General features: G+C 37.7%; 1 protein-coding gene across 12 annotated transcripts in view; it reads left to right on the plus strand.

Moving 5' to 3' along the window:
• PARD3B (par-3 family cell polarity regulator beta) overlaps positions 1 to 11,430 on the plus strand; it is a 1,107,844-nt gene that overhangs the window by 387,140 nt on the left and 709,274 nt on the right. The gene's annotated exons all lie outside the window — the stretch shown is intronic.

Below are 11,430 nucleotides of genomic sequence, written 5' to 3' on the forward strand. Positions count from 1 at the left end.
AGTACATAAAAATTTTTTAAACAAATTTTGTTAATATATATTTTTTACATTTTAATACTCGATTAAATGTGTGGAATTTCAACATAAAGAATTTGCAGAAAATAACGACAGACATTTGGATTATAAAATCATTGAAATATTAAATTTTTTTGTGATTTCTTTATTGTAATAGCTTTTGTCCATCTGTATTTGTTTAGACTATGAATGATGATTTAAAAACCAGTCCCATCAGTCAAAACATTTCCCACCTGCTCTCTCTTAAGGGACTATCAAAGTAGTAAATTAAATGAAACCAACATTGTTTTACTACTTGTCCATCATAAAGTATTACTGGTTCCAGGTGAGTACCTCTTTACAAGGGACCTTTGAATATTTAAAAGAGGGTTTTAAGTGAATAGAATACCATGCAATGAAAAAAAATTACATCATAAACAAAATTGAAAGGTAAATTGGCAAAAATAAATTTGCAAAGATAAAAACGACAAAATATACTTGAATAGCTTATTCATGTTGATGAGAAACAGTAGAAGCAAAATGAAAAGAAAGGCAAAGGGTATGAACAGACAATCCATTATTGAAGAAACAAAAATAGCTTATAAAATTATTTTCAATAACACTAATAATCAAAAAATTGACTTTAAACAGGAGGATGTAATTTTGTCTGCAACTTCATCAATGACTGAGAAAATGACAGTACTGTACAAAGATAATTTATATTTTCATGCATCCAGAATGGCAGAATAAGCTAAATTATGATATGGCTAATTGTGTTATGAAATATTATTCAGCCATGAATTTTCTTCATTTTTTTGCAAACTAAAATTAGAGAAAATTGCTCACAAGAAAAACCTAAATGAAAATATCAGAAAACGAAATTGTGTGCTATGTAATATGGCTCATGTAGTGTTAAGGCATATATATATATATACACACACACACACACACACACACACACACACACACACACACTTAAAAAAAAAGACTGGAGGAAAAGCACCAACACTGTTACAGTAGTTTTCTGGGTTTTGAGCTGATCCTTGTGTGTCTTCTTTTCTGTGTTTTCAGAAGTCTTGTAACAACATCCTTTGAAGTTTTGTTCATATTCCCTCCCTTCCCCACCCCCGAGACACAAGCACACACCACATACACAGTTGGCTGGAGGGAACTGGTGGAGTTTGTGATCCCCACACCTTCTTGCCCCATACTTTTCTTTTTTCCTGGAAAACATAAAAAACTAAAGCAGCAAAGTATAAAAGAGTCCTTTGGGTTTGGGAATATCGGACCGAAGACTGGGTTTCGAAATGCAGTTATTGCGGATGGTTATAGCAACCTGGATTTTGGGGACCATTCCTCATTTCAAAGCTCGCATCCCATTTTTGCCATAAGTAGGTTAATATGTTTTAATTTTTGATTTAGCAATTGTACTTTTTATGCCTACGGAATGTTTTAGATGTCTTAGAAAGGCCTTTTGCACTAAAGTTAAAAATTTACAACTGACTCGCAAAGATCATCTTTCTACAATGAAAGACAAGACCTAGGATGCAGCTGCTCTCCGGAGTCACGTCCTGTGACTGTGAGCAAGGACCCCAGGCTTCGTCTTCAGGCCCCAATTAGTGAGGCATCATTCTATGTGAGTGTAATATACCCACGATCATAATTACAAATCCTGACATTTAGAGGCTCCCAAAGTCAACACCCATCCCAGCAGGGTTGGCCACATTATCAGGAGTTAAGGAGATGTAGAGCAATTAGTAGCCAAAGGAAAAGGTTAGCTCTACCACTCAGACGGAGGGCGTTCAGGAGCTAAACCCACCTGCTATTGCAGTGCTAATCTTTTTTAAATATCGGCTTTGAAGCCTTGTCATCCTTGACAAGGAGGATCTGAGTCTAAATGGAATGTTTAAGGGGAGTGCTTCCTCATCCCTCAGTCAGGCTGCATGCTGACCTTTCTGTTGTCTCCACCAGTTGCTTGTCTTATCTTGAAATCCCGGAGAAGGTAGAACATCATTGGACCTGTCATGAGGTCAGTCAGCCGGTGCTCAGGCCAATTTGCTAAATGTGTCCGTGCTAAAGAGTCTGTTCCTTCCCCAGCCTGATGAAATGTAGCACCAATTAATCACTGACTAATTTTCAGGGAGTTGTGACCTTGCTCATAATTGTAGTACATTCATTTACCTGGCTTTCGGGGTTCTCAGACCAGGAATATGAGGCCACCTCAGGGACATGTGAAGCTGCTGAAACTTGTGTTTGAGGCTACCAGGGTGACAGGCTCGGGTATACCTGCCACCGGCCAGCACTGACTTAGTTTATTTAGAATGTTCTGTATGGCTTGCAACCCCTAAAGGTGTTGCATATAGCTCAAGTGCATGCAAAAGACATTCTTCGTTTGAAAATTTTAGTGATATAGTAAGGTCTCATTGTTTTTTCTATCAACCTATCAATTCTTTATTTGTCTTTAGAAGTTGGTGGCTTTGTCATTATTCTCCACGAAGGTTTATCCTTTGAGAGCTGTTGCGTTATCTTAAAAGCAGAAACGTTTCTTTTTTTTTTTTTCTTTTATGAAATAGACTGCTCTATTTGTAGCCAAGTCTCATAAATTAAAATACTTGTCAAAATAAATGAATAGTATGTTTGTTATATTCATGACTTAAAATCACATTTGATTGCTTACTCATTAATCCACAAAATTAAGCAATACACCCTGGATTGCAGTCATTAGTACAAAATAAGCAGGGTTCTTTTAACAGTCAAATGTAATGGAGAACACTGTACAGTTGTGTTTGTTTCAAAACTAGGTATGTTAATGTGCAAATTTGTTTTACAATTTTCAAACGTTTCCTCTGGAAGAAAATCAAATACGTAAATGTAGTCCACCAGGAAACAGGATTGGGATTATAATGTACTAAGTGGATTTTAGGTGGACAAATTGTAAAATGCAGTTCTGGATTGAACCTCAAGGATGGGCGGGAGCTATTTTGTCCTGTACAGGAGCATGCCTGGTAATGAAGGTTACCTTTATTCCTATGTGCATGGAAAATTAGGACACAGGTGGTATCCACATAAAAGTGTAGACATCCATAAAAAAGAGGCTTTGCTCTTCCTCTCGGATATAGCAGAGAACTCCAATCACTCATTTACCCGACCCCCTTCTACCTGCCAAGTACCGTACTAGGAGCTTGGAATATAAAGTCAATTGTACTTTAGTTCTCCCATCTTTAGAATGGGAATAATGGTGCTTTTCTCATAGGGTTTCTTGTGACTCTTAAATCATATATGTAAGCACTTTGAACAGTGCCGAGTGCATAATCAGGGCTATAAAATATTTGTTAAATATATTTTTAAATGATGTGACCCATGGTTTCAAGTAGCTTACAGTTTACTTTTAGACAGAGGCAAATAAATCAATGATCTTTGTGCATGTGACCAGTGATGACAGACACCTGGACAGGTTATTGTGGAAACACCACAGAGTATGGTGGAGAGAGCCTTATCTGGGAGGCTGGCACTTCATTTTGAAAGCCATAATAGATAATGAAGAGTTTTAAGCTGGAGCAAGACCATGCCAGATCTGTGTGATGGAAGACCACTCTAGCAGTAGTGTTATGGGTAAATGTCAGGGGACTGGAGGAGTGGAACCCAGAAGTGGGTTGGGGCTCTGGCAGTAGATATGTGAGGACCTGGCCAGAGGTAGTGTGGCATTTCGTTGTAATGGGATAATTCCTGCAGAGAGAAATCACTTATATTACAGCGAGTTACTGCCTTCAAGGATCTATTGACATACCTCTGATGGCTGGGGGTAGCACTGGGCCTCGGCTAAGAGATTGCCGAGCTGTATTTCTGAGACAGTTACAGCTTTGGTTTGGTCAGAGAATAGAATTTGTAGGGAAAATGAAACTAAGCCAGTGAAATAATATTCAGTGTCAATGTTACATCATTGTAAATGTATATATGCTGTATAATTTACAAAATTATTTTCCCATATGCTATTTTATGTTTTCTGGTGTCAGATATACTTGTTTCAAATTGGATAGTCTTTCAGAAATGCAGATGAGGTATGCACGATTTAGATAAGAATAACTTGAAGAAAAAGTCATTTGTGTGTGTATGTGTCCATGCGTTGTAAAACAACCTAACTTGTATCTTCATTTCTAATACTGTACACTCTTTCAAGACTTTCAGAGCCCTTGGGATTGGATAAAATCAAGGAACCATCTACTGATATACTGGGTAAATGGCAAGCAAAGCCACCCAGTGGATTGGCCTCATCCCTAAAAATTTCCCAGCCAGTTTAACCCAAGTATCTTCTGCTTTCCTGTGGGTATATTATTTTTAATATGTGTAATTCAGAGACAGTGGAAATATTACTGACGAGTATACTGAATTTTTTGTATTTCTGACATTTGTGTTATCCTGATGATTCTTAAAACTTTCTTCCGGTTTCTGTACCTGTTGACTTTTCCTATAGCTGCCCCCAGGTGCCCTAGGATTAGGGTTTGGTGGCTGCCAGCTGACCTTCATTGAGACCCTTTGCCCAACCACTGCTGTGGAAGGTGAAGGGCACAGAGGAAAGGGCTCCTCAGGCTTCCTCTGTGTGTATTAGATAATGAGTTGTGCATGTTGTTTCATGAATGGTGAGCTATTATTACTAAGGAAAGTAAAGAATGCGGCAAAACAAACTCGAGATTCTCTTAAGTTTGTCAAGTGGTAACACATCATCTTTGAAATTTTAATTCAAGGTAGTCAAAAGAAAAATATGATTGAGTATAACTTACTACATAATTAAAGGAGAAGCAAATGTATTTTTGGCTGAAATATGGGTGTTTTTTTAATAGGCATTTTTTATTATGGGACAATTTAGGCATCTTTAAAAAGTGATAAGGATAAAAGGGGTTCTTAGTACAATTGAATAAATCATGTTATTTTCTTTAGAATGCAGCTTAAAGCTGTAAAGTTTGTAAAGGTCTCTATTATCGATTTTCAGTTTGGAGAGGAAATGAAAATTGGTTTTATCTCATTTACTGAATGTCGATTGAAGTTTCTGAGAAGCAGAGCTGTTACATACTTGTTCTGAGGCTGCTAGATCTGATGGTAGCATCTGATGAAGATGCTAATGTGAACCTGCTAATTTTTAAAATCCAGATTAAATGTTTTTAGCTGGCTGTCAAAATCCTTTGAAGGAAAAGGGTCCATTTTCAAACCTTTGTTTAAAGTGGCATAAAATTAGCTCAGTAGCCAATTGTTGTTTAGTTACAAGCAGATGCATACATTTAAATGAAATTCTGTGGTGTTTCACTGTCTTCCCAAAGGTGATAATGTGCTTTCTCTACTTGTGAAATTGTTGTAATTTCACAGTCTTACTTAGATTTAATTGTGTTTATTAAGATTTGAGACAAATGATTCCAGCTTTATTTTGTAGGATACTGTTTTTTTTCTTTGTCTTTTAATTCTATTTGATAGTTGTTGCTAACATGGAATATGTATGAAACAGTAAAAAAAAATATATGGCAAATAAGCCTTTCTTAGTAGTAGGTTAGTTCACTTGACATGTGATTAAAATGGAGCCACATATTTCTCAGTGTAATTGCTAATCCCCAAAAGATACTTTTATAAATACAGTTTATTATGTTCTATGAACATTTGGATCATTCTTTTTTATTCTCTATGTAGACTAAAGATAATAGCATCAGATTATAAAAACTCAGGCTGTAAAAGTGACAGAATGCTACAGGCTGACGACGAAGCAAACCACATCTTGAATGTTGAGGGACTCTGCAATAAATGTACTTGGTGGCACTTATTATTAAAATATTTACTTGTCAGTATAGAAAGTAAAGGCATTGCTTATATTGCTTCGAGTTACGGTAAAAATAGAACAGACAGCACAAACCATGTATTGCTAGGTGGAAGAACGGCACTGCATGTCTGAAGGTTGTGTGTTCTTGTGTGATGAAGAGCAAGGAAAAGAGAAAAACAAAAATTACCTATTTGATGTGTTTGATCTTGGTACTTTCTCTGTTCCTCTGTCAATCCTGTGATGAAGAGATTAAAGAGAAGCAGCAAAGTAAAAACAGAATAGGGATAAACAAGTCAAGTGGGACTCAGTCCAGGAGCTAGGGAATGCTACTAGCTATGGGAGGAAAAGGAATTAACATTTACCCTTCGGTTGTGTACCAGGCTCTGTGCTAAGCATTTAGGCATGTTAGGAATATTATCAACGACATTAATATTCTGCCTCCACCCCACTCACCCCCAACACACACCCATGCACACACACTCACACCTTTACCTTGTTTGAGTATAAAAATAGGTCTGAGTCCTTGATGTGAAATTGTGAAGAGCACGTGGCTCTTTTGATCAAGGCTGTTATTCTGGGTTATGGATTTTATAAATTATCCAAAGCTCTTTTATTTCTTTTTGATCTTTGAGGTGGTGGTTGTTGACTCGTACATTATTTTGACCTTTACAAGGTAAATACGAAAAAAAAGATTGAACTGTTCTTTAAAATAAAGCGTTTGCATAATATATTTTCTAGGTAAATTCTAAATAATTTCAGATGTTCCTTCCTAATACCCCCTGGGGAAGGAGTAGTCACGGGGTACTTGTAGTTACCAAACTAATGCCTGATCTTTGAATTGGAAACACCATCAGCATCGGCAATTGAGATATAATTATTGAAAATAATTTGTACATAGCACATTAATGTATCTGTTTTCTTCAGTTCTTTTTGGGAAGTAGGTGTTTTCCTGAGAAATACACTCCACCTTGACCTCTCAAATAGAGGTACAAAACACATGAGGTCATTGCTTTAATTTTAATGACAGTTAAAGAGAAAATCTTTTCATGTTAAATCAAGCATGGGAAGCTGGTAGAATGTAAAATTGACATGAATTTGTAAAATAAAAGCTGAATGCTTCAATTTTGAGTTTATGGCATGTCAATTCAAGCTGTGCTTCCACTCAGTTATTCACATTTGTTTTTAAGCTACTTCTGGGGACACATCCAGAAGCTTCACACCAGGTACATCAAAGTGGCCGATTGGAAGAAAGCAAGCAAGGGGGTGTCTGGGACCAAACTGCTAACCCTGCCCATCTCTCCATCCACCATCCACCCTAGTTCAACTCTTCCACTCCTTCAGAAACCAAATCAGCAGATTGTCCCTTTCAAAAATGAGCTGGAAAAGAAAAAGAAAACACATAATCTCCATTTCAAGAGCAGAAGCCATTTCCGCCCCCGGCCCCACCCCCGGTGTTGAATCGAAAGTGAGGAACTTCTCCCCCCCATAATAACAAAACGGAAGCAACAATAATAATGATGATGATGTATTGAGTGTCTTATAGGTTTTTATTGGTCATTTATACTCATTCATTGAAAAAATTAATTTTAGTGTTTTAAAAACACATGAAAAATCTAGCTATCTTTCATTGCTATATTAGGTTTCATATCCTTTTTTGCCTCTTTTCACTTGTTTTATTTCAACAAATATATGTTGGGTGCCTACCATGTCTAATTCACCGTTCTAGGGATACAGCAAACAACAAAATTGACAAAGATCATTGTCTTCTTGGAGCTTATAATCTAGTATACTTTCCTAGGGAGTTTTACAGGGAGGACAGGCAAATAAATAAGACAAATAAGAAAAAAACATAGCATTGAGTGGTGACAAATACTATAAAGAAAAATGAAGGGAGAATGACAAGTGGGGGCAGGAGAGAGGCGGCATTTCAGTTGAGATAGTGCGGCCAGTGAAAGCCTGGCCCTTGATAAAAATGTGAGGGATCGAGGAACAAGCCATGCAGGTATCTGGTGGAAGACTGTGTCAGGCAGAACAGCAAATGTAAAGACAGGGAGGGACAAAGAAGATAGCATAGCTGGATAGAATCCTGAGAACAAGGGAGAGAATCATCCGGACATGAGGTCAGAACCTTCACTGGGAGCCCATTACCATACAGGGCATTGTAAGGGCTTGGGCTTTATTCTTAGCGAGGTGGAAAGGTATTACAGGGTTCTGATCAGAGGAGAGATGCGATCTGCCTTAGGTTTCAGCAAGATCACGCTGGCTGTTGTGTTGAAAGTGGATTGAAAGGGAGCCTGGGTGGAAACAAGGAGCCCAGTCACAAAGCCCTTGCAGTAACCCATGGGAGAGGCTATAGTAGCTGGGTCCAAGGAGGTGACAGTGGAGGGGGTAAGAAGTGGTCAAGTTCTGGTTATATTTTGACATTTATTGACCAATTGGATGTGTGTACGGTGTGTGAGAGATGGGGAGAAAGGGAAGGAAAGAGAGATTGAGGATTACTATAAGTCTTTTGGCCTGAGCGACTAGAAGGATGGATTGCCATTAATTAGGGATGTAAAAAGATTACAGAAAGAGCTTTGGAAGATCAGTGTTTCAGTTTCTGACACGATAGGTTAGGCAATTGACCATATGAGCCTGGATTTCAGGAAGAAGCTCTGGGTTGGAGATTGAAGTATGGAATTTATCAGCATATACTTATATCTTTGCCATGAGACAAATTCAATCACAACACAAATTTAGAGGTATTCACTTTAACGTTTTTAGAGATAAGTGAAAGGAAACTTAATGGAGGGGCCAGGGATTTGAGGACAAAACTGAGGGAATGTGGTGTTCTGGAAGGTAAGTGAAGAAAACCATTTAAGGAGGAAGCAGTGATCATTTAGTGCCCTAAAATCAAGCCAGAGACGCGACTTTGAATTTAGCACTGTGGAGATTGTTTTTGGTCTTGATAAGCGTGGTTTCAGTGGAAGAGAGGGGTGAGAGGGGTGAGAGCCTGGCCACAGGGGCCTCAGGAAAGAATAGGAGGATGGAGATTGGAAACTGTTCTATGGAGAGCTTTCAAATTTGGCTTTAGATGGAAGGTGGGAAATGGGGTGGTATCAGTAGGGGTGAGTCTTGAGAAGGTTGTTTTGGTTTTGGTTTCGGTTTTTTGATGAGCAAGTGATTAGCATATTTGTAAACTGACCTACCTGTGTATATCTGGGGATTAGATGCCTAAATGCTGATAGAGATCTGTGGGGATGGGAGTTTTGATTGGAAGTAAAGTCTGTTTGAACAGATCATTTTGGATCATGTGGTCTTAGGAAAATGTCACTGCTGTACTGGGTGACATGAAAATACTGGCAACACATAAGGAGAACAGAAGGGGTACCAGAAGATGGATAGGACAGCAGAAGAGGAAGGCATCCAAATCAAATATTGCCTCTTTGCATTTTGCATAAAGTTGAGGTTACTGCAGTCCCTAAGGTGTCAGTGGAAAAATCTCCCACATGCCACCAAAGTTTAGTCTAAATGGAACCTTAACAGAAAATTTTTTATAAAGATATAACTCTTTTTTTTTTTTTTTTTTAATGTTGAACTCATCGCTCTGGGAAAGGTAATTTTGAATGGGTTTAAAGGTGGAGTAAGGACATTTTCATACACTGGACACTTTGGAAATCAGTCTGCCTTCTGTTGAGGGATTAGAACAGTGGTGTATGTTAATTACATATCTCTGTAACACTCTCCACCAGGAACTGTGTCACCAGTAATGTAGGTGTTCTGATGAATCAAGTAATCCAGCTAACAGAGACCTACAACATAGGGTTTAAATAAATTATCAGTGTTGACGCAAGTGTAAGTCTGGATATATTGTAGATGTTGAGATGAAGACTGGATGAAGAGTCTCTTATCAGCCAGCACCTGTGGTACCAGTGGCTTTGTCTGGGCGCCACAGATTCAGGAGCTGATTCTCTTCTTTCCAGGAGTAGAGACTTTATTCCATCCATTCATCCAGACATCCAGAGTAGGCTCTGTGGAGATGATTCCTGTCAATCATGAGATTGGGAGACAGACTAAGCAATTAATTAATCAAAGAGATGATGAGATTTGGGGAGCCTCCAGGTCTCACTGTCATCTTTGAGAAAGTCGTGTATTTGCCTGTTATCTCCAAAGAGTAGAATACACATTCTTTAGGACATAACATCCTCCTGGACAAACTGTAAACATTCCATAATGTAGCCTCTCTTTTCACAGCGCTCTTTTTGGAAAATGGTTACAGTATGGTCTGAATCCCTGGATTGGACTAGATTCTGGTACAGATTACTGTTTAGTCTGTCACTTTGGGAAACAAACTCTCTGACTACCCTGTGTTCCCATTAGATAAATAGGTATAACATTGTTACTGCATATGCTCTGACCTTGTGTGAATATAATAATAGTATGGAAAACAGTGAAGTATTTTAAGGAGAGAAGATTACATAAGAGCCATAGATAATGATTTATTTATGAGCTATCAAGTTTAAGCTTTTGTATTATACTTCTGAGTGATATTCTTTTTCTCTTTTCGCCATTATTTCAGGCACATAGGACATACTAAGACTTAAGGATGTAGCAAGAGGGAACACTTACACAAAACTGTTTGTAGTACCAGTATAATAAGCCGCTTTGCCTTGTTGATTAGTATATTAAGATAAATGTTACAAGTATGTGTTAGAATTCACCAATATGTAAAATTGAAATTATGTCACAGGAATAGTGATGAAAATAACACTTCTATCATATTTTAAAAGTTGATTTTGTTTTCCTTTTCAGGATCTAAAGTGTTAAACTCTTCATTTTGGCCAGATGATTAGAAAGATATAGTTCTCCTGATTATTTTTATAGTAGAATAATCTTTCATTATTAATCCATTTAAGTCTTATCTCAAATTGGTTCATCAGTGCTGCCAATTAAAAATAGAAAATGTATGTGCTCAATTTCAAGAATTAAAAATAATGCCTTGGGAGTAGCATTTCTTTCCGTGGTGAGAGGATTGTTGGATTTTCCAATTAAAGAAGTCTCCATACTGGAAATGAGTAGTCAATTATGAAGGTTATTTTTGAATAGCCAATTTGCATATCCCTAATTGTATTCATTTCTTTTGAAAGACTGAACTTGGAATTTATGATGTTTTGATTGGTTAACCCTGCACTGGTGTTATTAATACTACTGCCAACAAGGTTCCCCTATGAATGTGGCTTTGAGTGCCTTTCCTAAATAAATGTTTGAATGATAAGTAGGTTTGTTTATTTAATGAATGAAAATATCTGAAAATTTACTAGCAGTTTTCTAAATTTGCACACACTGCACTTTATTGGATTGACAGTAACAGCCCTGAGCCGCCTACTGTGCTCATATTTGGACTTTTACACATCAGCTGATGAGAGCCATTGGAAGATACTATCGTGATGCTGTCTGCTGGCCAAAAACGCAAATTCAGCGGGGCTGCCTCTGCCATTTATACAGCAGTGTTTGCCCAATTACTTGATTATTTTATTATATGTTGCCCCTATTTTAAGGAAAATGACTTGGAGATGGACAGTTAAACGTTTTTGTTTTTTGTGGTACGCGGGCCTCTCACTGTTGTGGCCTCTCCCGTTGCGGAGCGCAGGCTCCGG

This window comes from Physeter macrocephalus, chromosome 2 (assembly GCF_002837175.3).
Source record: "Physeter macrocephalus isolate SW-GA chromosome 2, ASM283717v5, whole genome shotgun sequence".
Lineage (NCBI taxonomy): Eukaryota > Metazoa > Chordata > Mammalia > Artiodactyla > Physeteridae > Physeter > Physeter macrocephalus.